General features: G+C 39.5%; 1 pseudogene; it reads left to right on the top strand.

The window, feature by feature from the left end:
• The first annotated feature begins 327 nt into the window (after nucleotides 1-327).
• On the top strand, nucleotides 328-2,449 carry LOC122478629 (annotated as a pseudogene).
• The last annotated feature ends 21,740 nt before the right edge of the window (nucleotides 2,450-24,189 follow it).

Genomic DNA, 24,189 nt, shown 5'->3' with positions numbered 1-24,189 from the left:
AAGTAAGTTCTTAAAGTACATAGAAAGGAGAGATAGCAAGAAAATTGTTGGAAAACTAACCCTAAGAAGGAAAAGGTATTTCATTCTCTGAAATTGGAGTAGAAAGTGAGATAAATCCTAGTATCACTGAATATGAAGAATCTGTGATAGAGGGTAAAGAGGGGCAGCAAAGAAGTTTCATGACTGCTGACTTGTTTTCTCACTGAGGAAATAATCCAAGACATCTGTTGAAGTTAAAGGATAGTAGCTTGGTAACACTGGGGCAGCCACAACAAAAAAGGGACCTGGAGCCAACAGGAAAGAAAAAGGTATCAGACATTAATAAGTATGCAGCCAGCACTTCCTTTTGTGGGCCACAGTGAGAGTGGAAAGTGCGCCCCAAAGGCCTCAGGCACACTGGGAGAGTACAAGGTGATAGAGCACTGCCTGCCTACCCCAAATGCCATACTCTGCGCCTCTATCACGTGCACATCTTTGTACATAATCATGCTGTCAACAAGTTCCACTTCTGGTACTTTGTCTCTGAGCTGAAGAAGATGAATATATCTTCAAGGGAAATTGTCTACTATGGACAGGTGTTTCAGAAATACCCCCATGTGGGTCAAGAACTTTGGCACCTGTCTGTGCCATGACTCCCCAGTGGCACTCACAATATGTACCAAGAGTACTGGACCTGACCACTGCAGGTGCTGTTACCCAGTGCTACTGAGACATGGACACCTGGCATTGCACCTGGGCCCACTCGATCCAGATTATAAAGGTGGAGGAGACTGCAGCCAGCAAGTGCCTACCAGCAGCCAACCAACTCCATGACTCTACGATCAAGTTCCCACTGACCCACCAGGTCTTGCATGGCCAATAGAAGCCATGTTTTACCATGAAGAGGCCCAAGATCTTCTTTCAGATACAGAGCTGCCCTGTCCCTAGGTCTGCCCAAGAAATGCCTTGGGAAAACCAAAAACCCAAAAAGCCAAACAAACCAACAAACAAAAAAACCTAAACAAAACAAAACAGAGAGAGAGAGAGAGAGAGAGAGAGAGAATGCAGTTAAGGCAGAAGATTCTACACTCATAACCCTAAAGGATCTGATCAGTATAGCTATGTCATGTTTCTGTAGAAGTCCTAAGCGTCTGAGATGACAAGGAGACACATAAAACTCTTGGACCAATCCCTGTTATCAATGGCAAGTTTTCTGTGGTGAAAGGTGAAGAGGAACAAACGAATAAAAAGTCTTAAGCGAGCACAATTGAAATGAGCGATGACTGTGTCCAGGCCACATAAACAGGAAAACAAAGCCTGCTACAGAATGACCCATTAAAGGAGCTCGATTTCTAGGTCACTGGAGATAGGGAATGGAGAAGACAGGTGGAGATGTAAGGGTGGGGTGGGGTGGGGGATGGCAGCTACGCTCAGTAGCAGTGCCACCGAAGGAATTTGAAGGTTGGAAAGGTAGAGGGTTTCAGATAAAGTGTTTTAAGATTTTGGAAACCAAACAATTATAAAAGATAGTGAGATGCAGCCAATGATGTAGAAATTTGTCCTTGAAGTTGGGCAGTGTTATGGAGGGAAGTAACTAGAGAAGAGTCCAAGACCCTAGTGGCCAGGAAAGGTGTTACATGTTAACAGGAGATTAACTTTAAAAAGATTACTAAATATTAGTTGTCCTATTTTCTCAGGCCAAATAAGATTTCTAGTACACTATAAAAAGAAGGAAGAAGAAGAAAACCCCTTTAATGTTTCATATTATAGTTCAGAAAACTTACATTATTGTATACCAATTTCATTAAACTGCAGTGAGATTTATTTTTACAGAATGCTCATATGCTACAGATAGACATTACCTTCTGAAGAAGATGTCAAATAGACTTGTTTATGCCCAGAGAAGCCACGTATGTAGAAAAAGCCTCACCCATCTACTACAGTTTCTGGAAAAGAGCTGAACAATTGGTGGTTACTACTGATGGAATTTAAAACAGATTCAAAAGATATAAGAAGCTACATTGTTAAAGGAATGGTATATAATTCTTGTGCTTCTTTACGTATGAGATCTTTTCTAAAAATTTTTTTGATGTTTAGTTATTTGTGAGAGAGAGAGAGAGAGAGAGAGAGAGAGAGAGACAGCGCAAACAGGGGGAGACACAGAATCCGAAGTAGGCTCCGAGCTCTGAGCTGTCAGCACACAGCCCTACACGGGGCTTGAACTCATTGACCGCGAGATCATGACCTGAGCTGAAGTCCAATGCTTAACCAACTGAGCCACCCAGGTGCCCCTCTAGGTATAAGATTCTTAATTTAAAAAGTAACTGCATAAATCTCGTGACCCTAGGAAATACTTGGTTACACTGAAGCTTTATTTAGCCCTGAAAAGAAATTCAGTGTTCTCTCTTGGTAAAATTTTGAAGAATCACTCATTAGACCTAATTGTTCTTCCAGAACGTCTGGCTGTTAGAGGTAATTTAGTAGGACAGAAAATAAAATATACTCGCAGATTACTTGCTACAAATAAGATTGTACTCTCTGTCTGTATCGTGAAACATTAAATCATATTTCCAAAGAGAGAAGTTACCGGATTATCTCCTTGAGAAAATACATGTGTGTTAATTCTTAACATCTTAACTCTACATTTGGGAAGACCTTATTTTAAGGTTTGACTTTTTTCCTGCTGCTGATCATAGACCTGAGGACAATAATCAGAACCACTAACATAAGATGACAAAGAAATGCCATAAAAAATACTTACATAAGATATACCAGGAAAACAAACAAACAAACAAACAAACAAACAAACAAAATACTTGTTTTTTCTGGGCAGTCTTATTGTGATATGTAGAATTTTTACAAAGATTAGGTGATTTTGAGTGGTGTTTACAACTAAAGATGGGGAAAAAAAAATCAACATTTTTAAAAATTTTATTTTTCTTCTGGAATCCTCAGGCAATATTATAAACTGACTCATTTAACTCATCTGAATTAGTTTTTTAATAAGCTCTCAAAGGTGGACCAATTGTCTCTAGTTTCTCCTGGGAACTGGAGATAATTAAATGAAGGTGAGATCCAAACTCCTAAGGGTATTTTTTGGCTAATTTTTGAGACTTCTTTTTTTTTTTCTTTTTTTTTTTTTTCAACGTTTTTTATTTTATTTTTGGGACAGAGAGAGACAGAGCATGAACGGGGGAGGGGCAGAGAGAGAGGGAGACACAGAATCGGAAACAGGCTCCGGCTCTGAGCCATCAGCCCAGAGTTTAAGGTTTGACTTTTTCCTGCTGCTGATCATAGACCTGAGGACAATAATCAGAACCACTAACATAAGATGACAAAGAAATGCCATAAAAAATACTTACATAAGATATACCAGGAAAACAAACAAACAAACAAACAAACAAAATACTTGTTTTTTTCTGGGCAGTCTTATTGTGATATGTAGAATTTTTACAAAGATTAGGTGATTTTGAGTGGTGTTTACAACTAAAAGATAGGAAAAAAATCAACATTTTTAAAAATTTTACTTTTCTTCTGGAATCCTCAGGCAATATTATAACTGACTCATTTAACTCATCTGAATTAGTTTTTAATAAGCTCTCAAAGGTGGACCAATTGTCTCTAGTTTCTCCTGGGAACTGGAGATAATTAAATGAAGGTGCGATCCAAACTCCTAAGGGTATTTTTTGGCTAATTTTTGAGACTTCTTTTTTTTTTTCTTTTTTTTTTTTTTTTCAACGTTTTTTTATTTTATTTTTGGGACAGAGAGAGACAGAGCATGAACGGGGGAGGGGCAGAGAGAGAGGGAGACACAGAATCGGAAACAGGCTCCGGGCTCTGAGCCATCAGCCCAGAGCCCGACGCGGGGCTCGAACTCACGGACCGCGAGATCGTGACCTGGCTGAAGTCGGACGCTTAACCGACTGCGCCACCCAGGCGCCCGAGACTTCTTACTTCTAACTAATTTCCCTTAGATCTACATACCATTCTGACCCCACATCTACCATGGGTGATTAAGAGTTCTGCTTGCTTCTTTCACTATCAATAGGAATAACTCATATTTCAAACTTAGAATTTACCTGCAAAACTGAAAAACTTGTCAGTTATTATCTACCATTACACTCTGTCATATTCACACACAAAAAAAATCGTTTATTGATTTCATATGTAACCAATGATGGGTTTTACATTCTTAGCTACTAACCAACCACTCCTTTTGATTTTGGCATATTGTTAGAATTTAGAATTCAAACCCAATCCCTTACTCTTGTCTCTCACCTTCCACATATCTATTGGCATAATCAGAAATTATGAATAGGTCATGTTTGAGAACCTAGAACTCTCTGCATGTCATTTAACAGCCACCAGTCATGTATAGTTATTGGGCCCTTGAAATGTGTCACTACTCTGAACTGAGATGTGCTGTAAGTTTAAAATATAAAGCAGGTATTTAGGTCCTCGTACAAAAAAAGGTAAAATATCTCATTAATTTTTATAATGGTTTGATGTTGACATAGTAATAGTTTTATATATTTGCTAAAATACAACATTGAAATATTTTATAGTGTATATAGTATAGTAGTCTGGCTATAAAAATTTTTAAATTACATATGTGATTCACATTCCATTTCCCATTACAATTTTATTGAACAATACTGCCCTAGCACAACGTTTGAAATTAGCATTCTCAGTAAATGTTGTATCCTACAAAAGAAAGCAGATTTGGAAAATGTTACAGGACACCCTACTATCTGCCCCACCATTTCTCATGAGTTGGGCTCATTCTTTCTCTTTGAAAATAACCAAGATTTTTTTTTCTTTTTTAATGTGTATTTCTTTTGAGAGAGGGGAAGAGGGAGGGATAGAGAGAATCCTAAGCAGGCTCCAGGCTGTCAGAGCTGAGCACAGCATGGGGCTCAGTAGCACGACTGTGAGATCATGAGCTGAGCCCAAATCAAGAGTTAGATGCTTAACCTACTGAGCCACCCAGGTGCCCCCCAAATAACCAAGATTTTCAAACAGCTGTTTAAAAGGTATACCAACAATTAGCAAGATTTTAAAACAGCTGTTTAAAAGTATGGATTGACAAGAACCAAGTTTTAAAGTGTTTTAGAGTGTAAGCCAATAATTGTAGTCTTTCTACTACTCACAATGTCATGTGTTATTCTGTAGTCATAACATTCAAAATATCCGAGGAGGTACGAAGTTGAATAGAACCTCTGCATCTTCTATCTCTAGCATTCTTTAGACAGTAAAACAGTTATGCATAGGCGGACCACATTTAAAAAACCAAGGCTCTCACATATTTACTCCTCTGGTCACAAATGTGCAATGATTTCCCAGGCAGTACTGTCCACATGTATAGAAACAGAAGCTTACCTTACATTACCTCCTCAATAACTAATAATGACTTGTCCCTACCAATAACACTACAATCATGGGATACAGCTTGGACAGGGTCATGTTTTATAAATGCTGTCTTTAAGAAAAAGAGTAAAGTGGCTACTAGCTCACAAATTGGGTATGAATGCCAGTTAATCATTTTTTATTTAAAGAATGCTTATAGTCTTCATCAAGCCTCAAAGTCCTAGTAGATCACAGAATTGAATATACGAAAAAAAATAATACTAAAAAAAAAAAAAAAAAAACAAAAAAAAAAAATACTAAAAAAAAAAAACTTAGAAAAAAATTATAAAAAAAAAATACTTAGAAAAGAAAAAAAAATACTAAAAAGCAAAATAAAAAAATGAGGCAAATTATATAAATATGCAATTAAGAAACAAGATTCAGAAGGAATAATACATTTGTTTTAAAAGTTCTTTTTCACGGTGCCTGGGTAGCTCAGTCGGTTAAGCATCTGACTCGACTTCAAGCTCAGGTCATGTTCTCATGGTTAATGGGTTCAAGCCCTGTATCCACCTCTGCTCTGACAGCTTGGAGCCTGCTTGGGATTCTCTCTCTCTGTGCCCCTCCCCCACTTGCTCTTTCTTTCTCAAAATAAATAAAAATAAACCTTAAAAAATAAATTAAATAAATAAAGTTCTTTTCTCATTTACTAGAAATGAAATGCAAATTAAAATATGACATGATTTTTGTCAATCTAGTCAGCATTTTTTAAAATTTGACCTTTATTTTTATACAGCAGTTTTATATTCATACAAACTGCAGGGCTTATCGTAGTTATATATTGTAGGGGTTTGAACAAATATATAATGACATACATCCATCAGTACAGTATCATAAAGAGTATTTTCATTGCCCTAAAAATCCTCTATGATCTTATTCATCCTTCCCTGCCCAGAACCCTTGGCCACCACAGATCATTTTATTGCCTACATAATTTTGATTTTTCCACAATGTCATAGAGTTGGAATCACCCGGTACATAGCCTTTTCAGATTGGCCTCTTCCACTTAGTAATATGCATGTATGTTTCCTCCATGTCTTTTCATGGCATGATAGGTTTTTGTTTTTGTTTTTGTTTTTGTTTTTGTTTTTGTTTTTTGTTTTTGTTTTTGTTTTTTCAGCACTGGATAATATTATAAGGTGGCTTGCACGTTTTGCTGAATTAGAGTAAATGTGCTACAAACATCCAAGTACAGGTTTTTGTGTGGGTGTAAATCTTTAACATAAACTTTGAACTCCTTTGGATAAATACCAAATAGCATATTGCTGGAGACTGTGATTCTTTTTTTTAATTATTTTAAATGTTTATTTATTTTATGAGAGAGACAGAGTGTGATCAGGGAAAGGGCAGCAGAACCTGAAGCAGGCTCCAGGCTCTGAGGTGTCAGCACAGAGCCCAACTTAAGGCTTGAACCCATGATCTATAAGATTATGACCTAAGATGGACTCGGATACCTAACTGATTGAGCCACCCAGGTGCCCCACTACGATTAGTTTTGTAAGAAAACACCAAACTGGGTTCCACAGTGGCTGCATCATTTTACATTCTTACTAGCAATAAATCAGAGTTCCCATTGTTCCACATCCTTGCTAGCATTTGGTGTTTTGGATTTTGGCCATTCTAATAGGTGTGTAGTGGTACATTGTTTTCATTTGTAATTCCCTGATGACATATAATGTGAAGCATCCGCTTAGATACTTATTTGCCATCTTTCTATCTTCTTTGGTGAAGTGTCTGTTGAGGTCTTTGGTCCATATTTTAATTAAGTTTTTTGTTTTCTTATTGTTGAGATTTAAGTGTTCTTTGCATATTTTAGAAAACAGTCATTTATGAGAATGTATTTTTTAATTATTTTCTCCCAATGTTTTACTTATCTTCTCATTTTCTTGACATTATCTTTCACAGAGCAAGAGGCTTCAATTTCAATATTTATCCAGTTTGTCATTTATTTCTTTCATGGATGGTGTCTTTAGTGTTGTATCTAAAAAGTCATTACCAGGTAGCATCTTTTAAATATATGTATATATATTATAAATGATCTAATTTGCGAAGACTAATGTATACAGATACTTACAATTTTGTCTGAAATGGAAAAAAGAACAACATACTTGAATTATGTGGAAATTTTAAATAAATTACAGCATATTCAAAGACTGAAATATCACGTATGCATCAAACTTATTGAGAATATTCTAAGATAGGAAATTATCTATAATAAAATTTTAAAATAAAAGTCAAAAACCCTGATATACTCAATTTAAAAAATGATATTTATAGAAAGGCTAGAGTAAATTAAAATATACAAAATGTTTTCTCTGAATAGCAGGATTATGGATGCTTTCAATATTATTTTAACAATTTAATTTTCAAGTTTTCCAATTTTTTTAAATTATAAAAATACAAAAAAAAATCACCCTTTTAATCAGATCAAATGATGAGACAGTTTATATACTGAAGTCTCTGAACAATGCTGATGATATGACTGACATGTAAACTTTAAGTATTCTCCCAATTTTATCAAGTCTCTTATCAGGGAGAAGAAGGAAAATTGACAATTCTAATTATATTAAAGGTTTCATCACTGCAGATCCTTACATTCTCTGAAACTTCTATGCCTAACGCACTTTTTTGTTTCACAATACTTAAACATATAAATTTTTGTTTGTTTCAAATACATTAATATATAAATACCAGAAGCACAGAACATACAAAATATTTTTCAATATGCACCAAAATTGGGCAAATTTGATTCGAGCTTCTAAGGTCCCAGGTAAAAGACCTATTCATTTGCTTACCAGTTCTTTTTTTTTTTTTTAAACCTATTTATTTATTTAAATATAATTTGTCAAACTGGCTTCCATAAAACATCCAGTGCTCACCCCCAACACGTGCCCTCCTCATTGCCCATCACTCACTTCCCCTCCCTGCTCCCCACCCATTTGCTTGTTCTCTGTATTTAAGAGTCTCCTATGGTTTGCCTCCCTCCCTCTCTGTAACTTTTTTTTTCCCCTTCCCCTCCCCCATGGTCTTCTGTTAAGTTTCTCAGGATCCACATACGAGTGAAAACATGTGCTATCCGTCCTTCTTTGTCTGACTTATTCCATTTAGCATAATACCCTCCAGTTCCATCCACATTGCCGCAAATGGCCAGGTTTAATTCTTTGTCATTGCCAAGTAATACTCCGTTGTAAACATAAACCACATCTCCTTTATCCATTCATCAGTTGATGGACATTTGGGCTCTCCCCATAATTTGGCCTTTGTTTGAAAGTGCTGCTATAAACATTGGGGGACAAGTGCCCTTATGCATCAGCACTCCTGTATCCATTGGGTAAATTCCCAACAGTGCTATTGCTGGGTCATAGGATAGTTCTATTTTTAATTTTTTGAGGAACTTCCATACTGTTTTCCAGAGCAGCTGCACCACTTTGCATTCCCACCACCAGTGCAAGAGGGTTCCCGTTTCTCCACATCCTCTCCAGCATCTATAGTCTCCTGATTTGTTCATTTTAGCCACTCTAACCGGCGTGAGGTGGTATCTGAGTGTGGTTTTGATTTGTATTTCCCTGATGAAGAGCGACATTGAGCATCTTTTCATGTGTATGTTGGCCATCTGGATGTCTTTGGAAAAGTGTCTATTCGTGTCTTCTGCCCCTTTCTTCACTGGATTATTGGTTTTAAAAAAACCTGTATTTATTTTGAGAGACTGTGTGAGTGGGGGAGGAGGGAGACAGAGAATTCTAAGCAGCTTCCATGCTGTCATCACAGAGCCCAACCTGGACTTGATCTCAACGACTCTGAAATCATGACCTAAGCCAAAACCAAGAATCAGACACTAACCGACTGAGCCACCCAGGTGCCCCTGACATGGTAATTCTTGAATATGTTGCTTCAGAACAAAGAAATCTGCTTTCCTGTCCTAAATGTTCTGGATATTTTCTTCTTACACTATATGTGGATATTGTCATAATACAAGTAATGTCATCCTGATGGATTTCTAGGGTATACCCAGTTTTTCCCCTTAGTACGGTGATATAAAATCTTTTGAAAGGGCATGCAGGTTTTTTACTCAAATAAGTCAAGGTAATTAAGGTAGATAAGAAATAAAAAGTACTTTGATGTATAAAATAAGATGGCTTTAGGAAATGGTGGCATCCTAGAATTCTAATTTATGGTAACAGTGTTTGTCCCATGCTCCCAGTTGATGTCTGTTTTATAGGAAATCAATTTTATGGGCTCTGTTTAAACACAATGCAGAAGTAGAGAGAAAAATTGTAATTCAAATGTCTGGCTGGCTCCACTCATGATGCCATGCCCCTGAGTGTGACACTGCCGATGTGAATGTCCTGTGCCCACTGTCCTTCTCAGAGCACATCTTGACCCATGGATAGGAGCTGTGCTTTTTTTTTTTTCTTCAATATATGAAATTTATTGTCAAATTGGTTTCCATACAACATCCAGTGCTCATCCCAAAAGGTGCCCTCCTCAATACCCATCACCCACCCTCCCCTCCCTCCCATCCCCCCCCCCCCCCATCAACCCTCAGTTTGTTCTCAGTTTGTAAGATTCTCTTATGCTTTGGCTCTCACCCACTCTAACCTCTTTTTTTTTTGTCCTTCCCCTCCCCCATGGGTTCCTGTTAAGTTTCTCAGGATCCACATAAGAGTGGAAACATATGGTATCTGTCTTTCTCTGTATGGCTTATTTCACTTAGCATCACACTCTCCAGTTCCATCCACGTTGCTACAAAGGGCCATATTTCGTTCTTTCTCATTGCCATGTAGTACTCCATTGTGTATATAAGCCACAATTTCCTTATCCATTCATCAGCTGATGGACGTTTAGGCTCTTTCCATAATTTGGCTATTGTTGAGAGTGCTGCTATAAACATTGGGGTACAAGTGCCCCTATGCATCAGTACTCCTGTATCCCTTGGGTAAATTCCTAGCAGTGCTATTGCTGGGTCATAGGGTAGGTCTATTTTTAATTTTCTGAGGAACCTGCACACTGTTTTCCAGAGTGGCTGCACCAGTTTGCATTCCCACCACCAGTGGAAGAGGGTTCCCGTTTCTCCACATCATCGCCAGCATCTATAGTCTCCTGATTTGTTTATTTTGGCCACTCTGACTGGCGTGAGGTGATATCTGAGTGTGGTTTTGGTTTGTATTTCCCTGATGAGGAGCGACGTTGAGCATCTTTTCATGTGCCTGTTGGCCATCCGGATGTCTTCTTTAGAGAAGTGTCTATTCATGTTTTCTGCCCATTTCTTCACTGGGTTATTTGTTTTTCAGGTGTGGAGTTTGGTGAGCTCTTTATAGATTTTGGATACTAGCCCTTTGTCCGATATGTCATTTGCAAATATCTTTTCCCATTCCATTGGTTGCCTTTTAATTTTGTTGGTTGTTTCTTTTGCTGTGCAGAAGCTTTTTATCTGCATAAGGTCCCAGTAATTCATTTTTGCTTTTAATTCCCTTGCCTTTGGGGATGTGTCGAGAAAGAGATTGCTATGGCTGAGGTCAGAGAGGTCTTTTCCTGCTTTCTCCTCTAAGGTTTTGATGGTTTCCTGTCTCACATTCAGGTCCTTTATCCATTTTGAGTTTATTTTGTGAATGGTGTCAGGAAGTGGTCTAGTTTCACCCTTCTGCACGTTGCTGTCCAGTTCTCCCAGCACCATTTGTTAAAGAGACTGTCTTTTTTCCATTGGATGTTCTTTCCTGCTTTGTCAAAGATGAGTTGGCCATACGTTTGTCGGTCTAGTTCTGGGGTTTCTATTCTATTCCATTGGTCTATGTGTCTGTTTTTGTGCCAATACCATGCTGTCTTGACGACAGCTTTGTAGTAGAGGCTAAAGTCTGGGATTGTGATGTCTCCTGCTTTGGTCTTCTTCTTCAAAATGACTTTGGCTATTCGGGGCCTTTTGTAGTTCCACATGAATTTTAGAATTGCTTCTTCTAGCTTCGAGAAGAATGCTGGTGCAATTTTGATTGGGATTCCATTGAATGTGTAGATAGCTTTGGGTAGTATTGACATTTTGACAATATTTATTCTTCCAATCCATGAGCAGGGAATGTCTTTCCATTTCTTTAAATCTTCTTCAATTACCTTCATAAGCTTTCTATACTTTTCAGCATACAGATCTTTTACATCTTTGGTTAGATGTATTCCTAGGTATTTTATGCTTCTTGGTGCAATTGTGAATGGGATCAGTTTCTTTATTTGTCTTTCTGTTGCTTCATTGTTAGTGTATAAGAATGTAACTGATTTCTGTACATTGATTTTGTATCCTGGCAACTTTGCTGAATTCATGTATCAGTTCTAGCAGACGTTTGGTGGAGTCATCTGCAAAAAGCGAAAGCTTGACTTCATCTTTGCCAATTTGGATGCCTTTGATTTCCTTTTGTGGTCTGATTGCTGATGCTAGAACTTCCAACACTATGTTAAACAACAGCGGTGAGAGTGGGCATCCCTGTCGTGTTCCTGATCTCAGGGAAAAAGCTCTCAGTTTTCCCCCATTGAGGATGATGTTAGCTGTGGGCTTTTCTAAAATGGCTTTGATGATGTTTAAGTATGTTCCTTCTATCCCGACTTTCTCAAGGGTTTTTATTAAGAAAGGGTGCTGAATTTTGTCAAAGGCCTTGTCTGCATCGATTGACAGGATCATATGGTTCTTATCTTTTCTTTTATTAATGTGATGTATCACGTTGATTGATTTGCGAATGTTGAACCAGCCCTGCATCCCAGGAATGAATCCCACTTGATCATGGTGAATAATTCTTTTTATATGCTGTTGAATTCGATTTGCTAGTATCTTATTGAGAAGTTTTTCATCCATATTCATCAGGGATATTGGCCTGTCGTTCTCTTTTTTTACTGGGTCTCTGTCTGGTTTAGGAATCAAAGTAATACTGGCTTCATAGAATGAGTCTGGAAGTTTTCCTTCCCTTTCTATTTCTTGGAATAGCTTGAGAAGGATAGGTATTATCTCTGCTTTAAACATCTGGTAGAACTCCCCTGGGAAGCCATCTGGTCCTGGACTCTTATTTGTTGGGAGATTTTTGATAACCGATTCAATTTCTTCACTGGTTATGGGTCTGTTCAAGCTTTCTAGTTCCTCCTGATTGAGTTTTGGAAGAGTGTGGGTGTTTAGGAATTTGTCCATTTCTTCCAGGTTGCCCAATTTGTTGGCATATAATTTTTCATAGTATTCCCTGATAACTGTTTGTATCTCTGAGGGATTGGTTGTAATAATTCCATTTTCATTCATGATTTTATCTATTTGGGTCATCTCCCTTTTCTTTTTGAGAAGCCTGGCTAGAGGTTTATCAATTTTGTTTATTTTTTAAAAAAACCAACTCTCGGTTTCGTTGATCTGCTCTACAGTTTTTTTTAGATTCTATATTGTTTATTTCTGCTCTGATCTTTATTATTTCTCTTCTTCTGCTGGGTTTAGGCTGCCTTTGCTGTTCTGCTTCTATTCCCTTTAGGTGTGCTGTTAGATTTTGTATTTGGGATTTTTCTTGTTTCTTGAAATAGGCCTGGATTGCAATGTATTTTCCTCTCAGGACTGCCTTCGTTGCGTCCCAAAGCGTTTGGATTGTTGTATTTTCATTTTCGTTTGTTTCCATATATTTTTTAATTTCTTCTCTAATTGCCTGGTTGACCCACTCATTCTTTAGTAGGGTGTTCTTTAACCTCCATGCTTTTGGAGGTTTTCCAGACTTTTTCCTGTGGTTGATTTCAAGCTTCATGGCATTGTGGTCTGAAAGTATGCATGGTATCATTTCAATTCTTGTATACTTATGAAGGGCTGTTTGGTGACCCAGTATATGATCTATCTTGGAGAATGTTCCATGTGCACTCGAGAAGAAAGTATATTCTGTTGCTTTGGGATGCAGAGTTCTAAATATATCTGTCAAGTCCATCTGATCCAATGTGTCATTCAGGCCCCTTGTTTCTTTATTGACCGTGTGTCTAGATGATCTATCCATTTCTGTAAGTGGAGTGTTAAAGTCCCCTGCAATTACCACATTATTATCAATAAGGTTGCTTATGTTTGTAACTGTTTTATATATTTGGGGGCTCCGGTATTTGGCGCATCGACATTTATATAATTGTTACCTCTTCCTGATGGATAGACCCTGTAATTATTATATAATGCCCTTCTTCATCTCTTGTTACAGCCTTTAATTTAAAGTCTAGTTTGTTTGATATAAGTATGGCTACTCCAGCTTTCTTTTGGCTTCCAGTAGCATGATAAATATTTCTCCATCCCCTCACTCTCAATCTAAAGGTGTCCTCAGATCTAAAATGAGTCTCTTGTAGACACAAATAGATGGGTCTTGTTTTTTTATCCATTCTGATACCCTATGTCTTTTGGTTGGCGCATGTAATCCATTTACATTCAGTGTTATTATACAAAGATACGTGTTTAGAGTCATTGTGATGTCTGTAGGTTTTATGCTTGTAGTGATGTCTCTGGTACTTTGTCTCACAGGATCCCCCTTAGGATCTCTTGTAGGGCTGGTTTAGTGGTGACAAATTCCTTCAGTTTTTGTTTGTTTGGGAAGATCTTTATCTCTCCTTCTATTCTAAATGATACACTTGCTGGATAAAGGATTCTCGGCTGCATATTTTTTCTGTTCAATACATTGAAGATTTGGTGCCAATCCTTTCTGGCCTGCCAAGTTTCAAAAGAGAGATGAGTCACGATTCTTATAGGTCTCCCTTTATATGTGAGGGCACGTTTATCCCTTGCTGCTTTCAGAATTTTCTCTTTATCCTCGTATTTTGCCAGTTTCACTATGATATGTTGTGCAGAAGATCGATTCAAGTTACGTCTGAAGGGAGTTCTCTGTGCCTCTTGCATTTCAATGCCTTTTTCCTTCCCCAGTTCAGGGAAGTTCTCAGCTATTATTTCTTCAAGTACACCTTCAGCACCTTTCCCTCTCTCTTCCTCCTCTGGGATACCAATTATGCGTATATTATTTCTTTTTAGTGTGTCACCTAGTTCTCTAATTTTCCCCTCATACTCCTGGATTTTTTTATCTCTCTTTTTCTCAGCTTCCTCTTTTTCCATAACTTTGTCTTCTAGTTCACCTATTCTCTCCTCTGCCTCTTCAATCCGAGCCATCGTTGTTTCCATTTTGTTTTGCATTTCGTTTAAAGCATTTTTCAGCTCCTCCTGACTGTTCCTTAGTCCCTTGATCTCTGTAGCAAGAGATTCTCTGCTGTCCTCTATACTGTTTTCAAGCCCAGCGATTAATCTTATGACTATTATTCTAAATTCACTTTCTGTTATATTATTTAAATCCTTTTTGATCAGTTCATTAGCTGTTGTTATTTCCTGGAGATTCTTCTGAGGGGAATTCTTCCGTTTGGTCATTTCGGATAGTCCCTGGAGTGGTGTGGACCTGTAGGGCACTTCCCCTGTGCTGTGGTGTATAACTGGAGCTGGTGGGTGGAGTCGCAGTCAGACCTGACGTCTGCCCCCGGCCCACCGCTGGGGCCACAGTCAAACTGGTGTGTGCCTTCTCTTCCCCTCTCCTAGGGGTGGGATTCACTGTGGGGTGGGGTGGTGTGGCCCATCTGGGCTACTTGCACACTGCCAGGCATGCAGAGCTGGAGATCTGGCGTATTAGCCTGGGTGGGTAGGCAAGGTGCACGAGGGCAGGAGGGACAGGCTTAGCTCGCTTCTCCTTAGGTGATCCACTTCAGGAGGGGCCCTGTGGCAGCGGGAGGGAGTCAGACCCGCTGCTGGAGGGGTGGCTCCGCAGAAGCACAGTGTTGGGTGTTTGCGCGGAGCAAGCAAGTTCCCTGGCAGGGACTGTTTCCCTTTGGGATTTTGGCTGGGGGACGGGCGAGGGAGATGGCACTGGCGAGCGCCTTTGTTCCCTGACAAACTGAGCTCTGTCGTCCCGGGGCTCAGCAACTCTCTCTCCCTTTGTCCTCCAGGCTTCCCGCTTTCTGAGCAGAGCTGTTAACTTATGACCTCCCAGATGCTAAGCAAGTCCCGCTTGCTGTCAGAACACACTTCGTCCGGCCCCTCCGCTTTTTCGAGCCAGTCTCTGCTTGGCCTGCAGGCCCCCCCTCCGCCCCGGCTCCCTCCTGCCAGTCTGTGGAGTTCGCACCACCTCTCTGCCCTTCCTACCCTCTTCCGTGGGCCTCTCATCTGCGCTTGGCTCCGGAGACTCCGTTCTGCTAATTTCTGGTAGTTTTCTGGATTAGTTAGGCAGGGGTAGGTGGAATCTAAGTGATCAGCAGGATGCGCGGTGAGCCCAGCATCCTCCTAAGCCGCCATCTTCCCTAAACCTCGCTTACCAGTTCTTGAGAGTATGTGCAGAGTGTGTGACATTTTCTAATTTTCTCAGCTTTAAAGTCCTGTCCTCACCACTAAATAAGTAGATCTTCAAGAGGTAGTTCTTATGGGGTAGCAACTACTCTCAGCAAGCCCAATCTTAAATCACATCAACACAAAATTACTTTAATTAAAAAGAAAATTAAAACGCAAACACTACAGACACATATCCATATCCATACACACACACACACACACACACACACACACACACAAACTGCAGTTCTCTAGAGATCACCCACTTCAACTTTCCTTCAAGTTCAAATAATATATTCCTGAATTTAACATGGATCATATGATACAATAATCTTTGGTTTCATTCATCTCATTATTTACAAGTCAATCTTTTCCAGCAAACAGTTAAATAATTTTTTAAAATTAACTGACAATTCTAATGATATATTCACAGTTGCCTAATAGGCTAAAGAAAAAAAGACTCCAAGGAAAAGCAAATAGAGGCCCATTCAACCTCCTTTTAACAACAGTAAAACTCCAGTACTTTCTCACAGTTGAGTCTCCAAGCATTTATTTCCCTTCCTTTTAATTTTAACCACACAGCCAATGTTGCCTTATCTTCCTTTACATTTGTTGTGAAATCTTCTGCCACTTTCTTTTCCCTCTCTTGTTGAAGTTGTCAGTCTCTATTTTCCCTTCAGTATTTCACTCAGCCTTAATGAAAGTTAACCTCACAATCAAAATTAAATGGAACTTAATGGGAGAAAAGAAGAAGGTAATACGTTTGTAAGAAAACTGATGCCATACTTAGGAAAATCAGTGTCAAAAGCTGTGATCATGGTATCACTTAATGATACAACGTCATTAACGCAGCTGATGTAAAGTGATCCTGAGTATAAGCAATTGTGTCTGAGAGAACACAGGTGTGAGTGTACATAACCACCCACTGGATTCCACTCAGGATCTGTGAAGGTCATATGTGGTCATCACATTCAGGACCTCATACCAAAATAGCAGCACCTTTGATGATAAAAGATAAGGCTGGAGCATCAACAGAAAACCAATTGTCTTCTTTCTAATGCAGAAAGCTCACACTGCAAGGCATTTCCATTCTAATAGAAATACACTTCACACTTTCCACAGATCAAAAGATATTTGAGTCTCTCGTATCTGGCATATGAGGATATTTCACTTTATGTTCCAGACAATTCTTCCTCTCTCTCTTCTTCTCCCTTCACTCCCCTTCCCTGTTCTCTCCTCCTTGACCCCAGACCATGTTTCCTTACTAAATCACACCACAAGCAATAGTTTCAACTTTACCTAATCAAATACACATAAACGGATCAAAGTGATTAAATGATGAAGCACCAACCAAAGATTTACAATAGGCTCTATAGAAAATGAAGGATACAACATCTCCAGTAAAGCTTATACTTTCAAAGTGGTAAACTTTCTGTCTGTTCACTTTTGGTTCCCTTGATTTTGATAATTTTTTGTAAATCTGAAGTTCAGGAAACCAAAGAAAATCCACAAGAGATCTTTAGGGTACAATGATAATCGGGTGTCGAAGTTTTACCTCTTCCTAAACAATAAAAAAAAAAAAAACCAACACCTGAAACTACATATAAAATGTAATTAAAAATCATCCATATTTCTCTAGTAATCCAGTGTTCAGAAACAGTTGATTCTGGAATAAATAGGTTTGTAAATTTTTTAGTGTGATTAATTATGATTTAGTAAGAGTAACTAAGTTTTATTAGTTTGCCTGAATTTATGATCTTTTTCCTTTTTAAAAGCAGTATCTTCGGGGCACATGGTAGCTCAGTTGGTTAAATGTCAAACTCTTGGGTTCAAGTCTGGGTCAAACTCCCGGCTGGGCATGAAGACTGCTTGGGATTCTCTCTCTCTCTCTCTCTCCCTCTGCCCCTCTCCTCTACTCATGCTCTTTCTAAATTAAAAAAAAATTAAAAACTGAAAAATAAAAAATAAAAGTGCTCTCTTCACTGACAGTAATTCTATTTGTGGCCATAACATTCAAGATTCTGAATGCTTCTTCAGTCTCCATTTTCATATTTATTGATTTTTTTTTTGTAGACACATTGTTTTTTTCTTATTTGAGGGAAAGAATGCATGCAGAAGCAGAAAGAAGGGGCAGATGGAGAGGGAGAGAGAGAGAGAGAGAGAGAGAGAGAGAGAGAGAGAATCTTAAGCAGGCTTCACACTCAGCAGGGAGCCTGATGTGGGGTTCCATTCCATGACCCTGGGATCATCACCTGAGCCAGTATCAAGAGTTGGATGTTCAATCAACTGAGCCATCCACGTGTCCCTCCATTCTCTTATTTATTAAAGAGTCATGGCCATCCATTCTTAAAGGCAAAACTATCTGAGGCTCCTGTATAAAAGTACCCAGGTGATTCTAGATCTATCATTTAGTGGTTAATACTTGTTTTTGGCTATTGACTCCCTTTTGGGGAAATATTCATCTCCTACTCTCAACTCATGTGGTTCCCATGAAACTGATTCCATTCATAGGTACAGGCCTGGCATATGACTCAAACCTGGCCAACAAAAGCCTCACATTTGTCTACCTCAGTGATTGGCTCAAGGATACACACTGACCTCATGAGAACCAACTAAAGCAGGTTTTACTAAGATTTCCCACAGAGAATTCATCTGCTTTCTTTGCAGTAGTTGGCCTAGTGGTACCCAACTTGCAAACACAAGAAGTCTACCTGACAATGGAGCTTATATGAAAGAGAACCAGGGTCTGGAGAGAACAAATGGATTGAGGGACATTGTTTGATCCTCTGAATTAAGCAGCTAATGAGTTTATATATACTGCTGGAAGTCTCAGTTTCCAGGGATAATGATTATGCCTTTTGTTTAAAGCAATTCGAGTTAAATTTTATGTACCTTGCAACCAAAATAGTCTTAACGGACACACAGCAATGACCACTCTCACTTCATATATTCTGTAGAAATTAAAACTGTACAAACTGTCAATGTAATAATATACAGGTTTAAATGACTTAGCATATATTAAGGAAGGCTTGTTTTTAATCTCTCTGATAGGATTTACTTTCTACAAAGAATATTTTATCTTATAATTAGCCATGTTCTCCCATATGAAAAGGAAAACTGAGAAGCACCTGGGTGGCTGAGTTGGTTAAGTGTCAGACCCTTGGTTTAGACTCCGATCATGATCTCGCAGGTTCATAGGTTTGAGTCCTGCATCAGCTCAGCTCTGACAGTGCAGCCCTGCTAAGGATTAGCTCTCCTTCTCTCCCTCTCTCCCTCTCTCGCTCTCCCAAAATAATTAAACTTAAAAAAAAAAGGAAGACTGAGATAGATAAATTTTTCAAGAGCTTATTTGATGACACTTCTAATGGAATTGCAAGGCAAACCAAGAATAGTTGGAAGCATTCCACCCACAGAAGCTAGGGGCCAGGTTTTTATAGAGGAGAAAAAGAAGCAAAGCAATTATTTGACTGGTTATAGCTTAAGCAGTTGTCTGATTTGGGAAAGCCTAGGTGGCTGTGACTGGCTGTCCTCAGGGTTCATTTTCTTGAATTCAAATGCACGGACTCTGGCTTAGTGTTTGGTTTGGTTAATGAGGCCTTAGAGCGACCCCTGTCTAGTGGCCTCCTTCTTTAAATATTTTCACACCAGCATATATTCTCCATAGGTTTAAGTTTAAATATAAAATTTCTGGTTGGTATGGGCCTCCACAAAAATAACACATTTGGCAATACAGGAACAAAATGTGACCAGGTAATTCACACAAAGCTTTCTTTTATACAGTTGGCAAGGAAGAAGAATCTGAGAAATTGAAGCAAGTGCAATCTAGGGTGAGACTAATACTCCTACATGTAGTTAGCTATAAGGTTTCTGTTTTATTTTTATTAGTAGTCATATTGTTGGAGAAGAAGAAAAATTCAAACGTTCTTGTCCTCATTTTAAAGTACAATATTTTAGGGGCACCAGGGTGGCTCAGCCAGTTAAGCTTCCCACTTCAGCTCAGGTCATGGTCTCGTGGTTTGTGAGTTCAAGCCCCACATCTGGCTGTCTGTTGTTACTACAGAGCCTGCTTCAGATCCTCTGTCCCTCTCTCTCTCTTTCTGCCCCTTCCCAGTTTGTTCTTTTTTTTTTTTTCTTTCTCTCTTTCTCTCAAGAATAAATAAACAGTAATACATACATACATAAATTTAAAAAGTATATAATATTTTAAAGAAAATTCCTTTTGCAAATATGACCTTCTAACAGAGCTATCTATATGCTTGGGAAAAAAAAAACATTTAACTATCCCTTCACTCCAAGAAATTCCTCAAAATCCATCTCATATACAGACCTATTCCATGACATTTAGTTCACATAACAATTCCACATGCTCCTAAACTTGGTGTCTGCCTTTCTTGTAACAGTAAATACATTATACCAATGGGGAAAAAAAGGAGGTAAAAAAGAATGTCTTAAATTCATCACTGTATGCTTAGAGCTGGCTTTTATATGTATAGGTAATACATCTTAATTTTTTGACATTCAATCTTCAGGGGGTACTAAGAAAATATCATTTTTCATGCACTTCAGATATATTATTTCTAGAATTCACAACTATCCTGCAGATATCACCCCCATTTTACAGATGAGGAAACTATAGATCAGAAAATGGAGTCCATAGTTCTCATCTAATAGGTTACAGGAACAGATTTTAAACAAAGATCTGAATTCCAGTTCTTTCCACATTACCTTGCTAACATATGCTTACCTTAGAATGACGTTTCCTGTAGGACAAGAATTTCATCATGGCTATTATTGCTTCATTATATAGAATGTTGCAATATAAAGAGAAAGCCAAATAATGAATCTGGATAATGTTAAAATAAGCCCGAAACAGGGGTGCCTGGTTGGCTCAGTTGGTTAAGTGTCTGACTTTGGCTCAGGTCATGGTCCCCTGGTTCTCGGGTTCATGCCCCGCAGAGATATGCACTGGTGGTGTGGAGCCTCCTTGGGATTCTCTCTCCCTCTCTGCTCTTTCCCCACATGTGTGCTATCTCAAAATAAATAAACTTAAAATAAGCCCCAAACATGTATAATCTTACACTTATTTGCAGATCTTGAGCAAGTTGCTTAACTTCTCTGTGCCAAAACTGCTTCAAACAGTAGTGATAATACCTTAGAAATTAGTTATGATGCTGACATACATTAAAATATATAAAGCTCTTAGCACAATATCTGGAACATAGTAAACACTCCAGAAATGTTAGCTATTGCCACTGAGATGAAAACTCACTAGATGGACATGTTTTAAACCAGGTGACTCCAGTCAGCAATAGCTGGACATCTAATCCGAAAACAGTCAATCCTACACTGGCTTGAAATCTATGATATGATCCGGTGAAAATATGATGCATGTCTACTAGTTTCTCTCCCTTGGGAATCTGAATTAAGAAACAAGGACTAAGCCCATTCATCGTAATTCAGAATTTATATGGTTTGGCTCCTACCTTCATCAATTTTTCTCTCATCAATGTAACCAACAATGCTAAGACTGTTGCTGAATCTAGTCTTTCAGTCTTCATTTTTATATCATTTGGCAGCATTCCATATGTTCAAGACCATTCTCCTCATTCTCTTTGGAAAGCACTGAAAAATTGCAGCTATTCAACACTTAATCCCAAGCCTCTAATCTCCACACCCCACTGTCCCTCTATGCAATTTCATCCACACTTTTGACTTCACTAATTATCTTCATGTTAGCTCAGACTTGTCTTACACATTCAACTGCCTTGTCCATCTCTCACTTCTCTGGATGGCTCAACGATAAATGATACCTCCGACACCATATGTCCCAAACCAAACTCATGATCTTCCCTCTCAAACATAGCCAAGATCCCTTCCAGTGCTCCTTACTTCCATAGTGGCCCCAACAAGTAACCAGATCACGAATTAGAAAATTAGAAGCATGCCCGGATACCTCCTTTTCCTTTATCCCCATCTTTTACTAAATCCTATTAATTTTATCTCTTAAATATTTCTCAATTCCTTCTCTCCATCTCCACTGCTACCTTTTAACAGGTATACCTACATCCATTCTAATATCTTGTGTACTTTCCATACTGTAACCAGTTATATTTTTTTATGATTCTAATCATGTCATGTTCCTGCTGAAGAGTCCACAATGGCTTCCTACTATTCTTAAGATATTTGGTGAAAATACATATCATAGTAGGCAAGACCTGCAAGATATGTTTCGGCTTCTTTCCCTCTCCTGTTGCCCTACATGCAGCCATATTTGTCTTTTTTTCAGCTCCTTAAACATAATAGATTATATTTCCTGCTACCTTAGGATCTTTGCACATGGTTTCGCTCTGCCTGGACTACTCCTCGTCCTTCTCTTCACTTAATTAATCCTTATTATATCTCATCTCATAATACTTCCTCACAGAAAGTTTCTTGAACAACTAGACTTTATCAGACCATTTAGTTATTTATTCAACAAATATTTAATAAAAACCTACTATACACCATGTATAGCTCTAAACATATGGGATTGAGAAACACAAAAAACCCTTCCCTTCATGAAGCCTACATTCTAGTGGAAGCAAACAGGCAATAACCAACAAAATAATGCATAGAATGTATAATATATGTAAAGCCAGTAAGTCTGGGGACTGGGGGTAAGGGGGAAGAAAGAAAAAAAAAGGGTAAGAAAATCACAAGCAGAGAGTTTCCAGTGCCTGAGTTGGTATCTGACATAGAGTTGGCCCTCAATAAATATTTGTTGAGCAGATGAATGAATAAAGGAAGGAGCATGTTCAAGTTATGAGAAAGTGTAAAGTGTAAAAGACTAGAGGAACTACTTGATGGATGAAACAAAGAGAAACCAGGCAGGTCTTGAGAGATAACAGTCTCTTGAACCATTCATTCTCAATGGCTTCATTCAGCTCCAGTTCCAGTCATTATATGGTCTTGGTATAACCATATTTAGTATCCATACCCTTCCTTCCCCAGTGCCAAGGGCTGGATAATTCAAGTGGATCACTCTTGAAACCAAAATACCTAATCAGGACACGGATACAAGATTGTGTATACCACTTCCATCACTCACCACCACACATATCCCTAAAGCCACTTCTTTACTACACACACACACACACACACACACACACACAGATATCACTTGTGTTGAAGCTTCAGTTCTCCAGTCCACAGCCCCTTTCAGGTACAAACTCCCTCCCATATACACAAGACTGTGAAAGCCCTTGCTCTTTTCCCTGACCCTGTGAGACACTTAGGTCACTACTCTCCAAATCCAGTCAAACCCACAACTGGGGGCCCCTCAGGAAAAGGAACCTGGGTCTCTCCTTCCCAGCAGTCTCCTGCACCTTAAAGACTATCTTCTACCCACACGTAGATGGACATGAACTCCTTTGTGATTCTGAATGACCTTCAAGATCACTGATCCCATATATACTCAAACTCAGGCTCCAGCATCAGATGGCAAGGTTCTGAAGGACTGGGGCTCTGAGTGCCCCCTCAAGCCTCTTGTCTTTATCAGAACCCACAGAAGGATTTGTATACTTTCTGGGTGGCCTGGGTGGAAACTAAGGCACTGTACTTCCCCAAAACACAAATATTCAGTGTATACCCCCTTTCCATGGCACTGCCTGATATTACAGTAACACTCGCCTCACAGATAACTGCCTCCTCACAATTAGAGACTCTATCAAACCATGTCCCTTTAGGGAGCCCTCCCATGTTCCCACAAGTCTGTGTACCCTGCTCCATGACTAAGCCCACTCCTATGATCAGCCCCATCACAAGCGCCCCTCAGGATTGGAGTCCTGTATCTTCCCTGGAGTCCCAGCACTTTCTGGGCTCATGCTCACTCAGGAGTGGGCACACTCGCACATACATCCCTGCGCCTTCTCTGGGACTCCGAGGTCCCTTCCCACCATTCAGAGTTGTATGACTTCCCTTGACCCCTGACCCCGAGGTCCCAGCCCCACCACACAAACACACAGGGACGCCTCCTCAGGAGTAGGGCCATGCCCAAGTCCCCTCACCCCTCAGACCCAGGACTGCCCAGCTGCTTCAGCGCTTCCCCCTGAACGACCGCCTCCACAGATCTGCCTCAGGTGCCCTCTGGCTCTGCTCCACCATGTTTTGTTGTCCCTCCACATCTAAGCCCACGCAAAAGTCACGGGGCAGTGGGGAGTGGGCAATAGGATCCTCGGGGTGACATACCTTCCTCAGGAAGACTGGGAACAATGTAGAGGGCCTGGCGGGGAGGTGGTAGGTGGGCTGGGAGGGAGCAGTCGCCTGAGGCCCCGCCCCCCCATGGCCCCAGTCCTCTTGGGCCCAGGTGCCCACAGGGCTAGGAGTCCCCAGCACTTCTCATTTTGCTCCTGAACATTCGAGTCCTGGCAACTGAGCATGCTCAGCCACCTCTGGGGACCCATTGTGCTGGGATGGCGCTCTGCTGCACTGAGGGG

The sequence above is a fragment of the Prionailurus bengalensis genome, unplaced genomic scaffold (genome assembly GCF_016509475.1).
Source record: "Prionailurus bengalensis isolate Pbe53 unplaced genomic scaffold, Fcat_Pben_1.1_paternal_pri Un_scaffold_118, whole genome shotgun sequence".
NCBI lineage: Eukaryota > Metazoa > Chordata > Mammalia > Carnivora > Felidae > Prionailurus > Prionailurus bengalensis.
The sequence above is the reverse complement of the archived record's forward strand: the minus strand, read 5'-3'. Positions and strand labels throughout refer to the sequence as shown.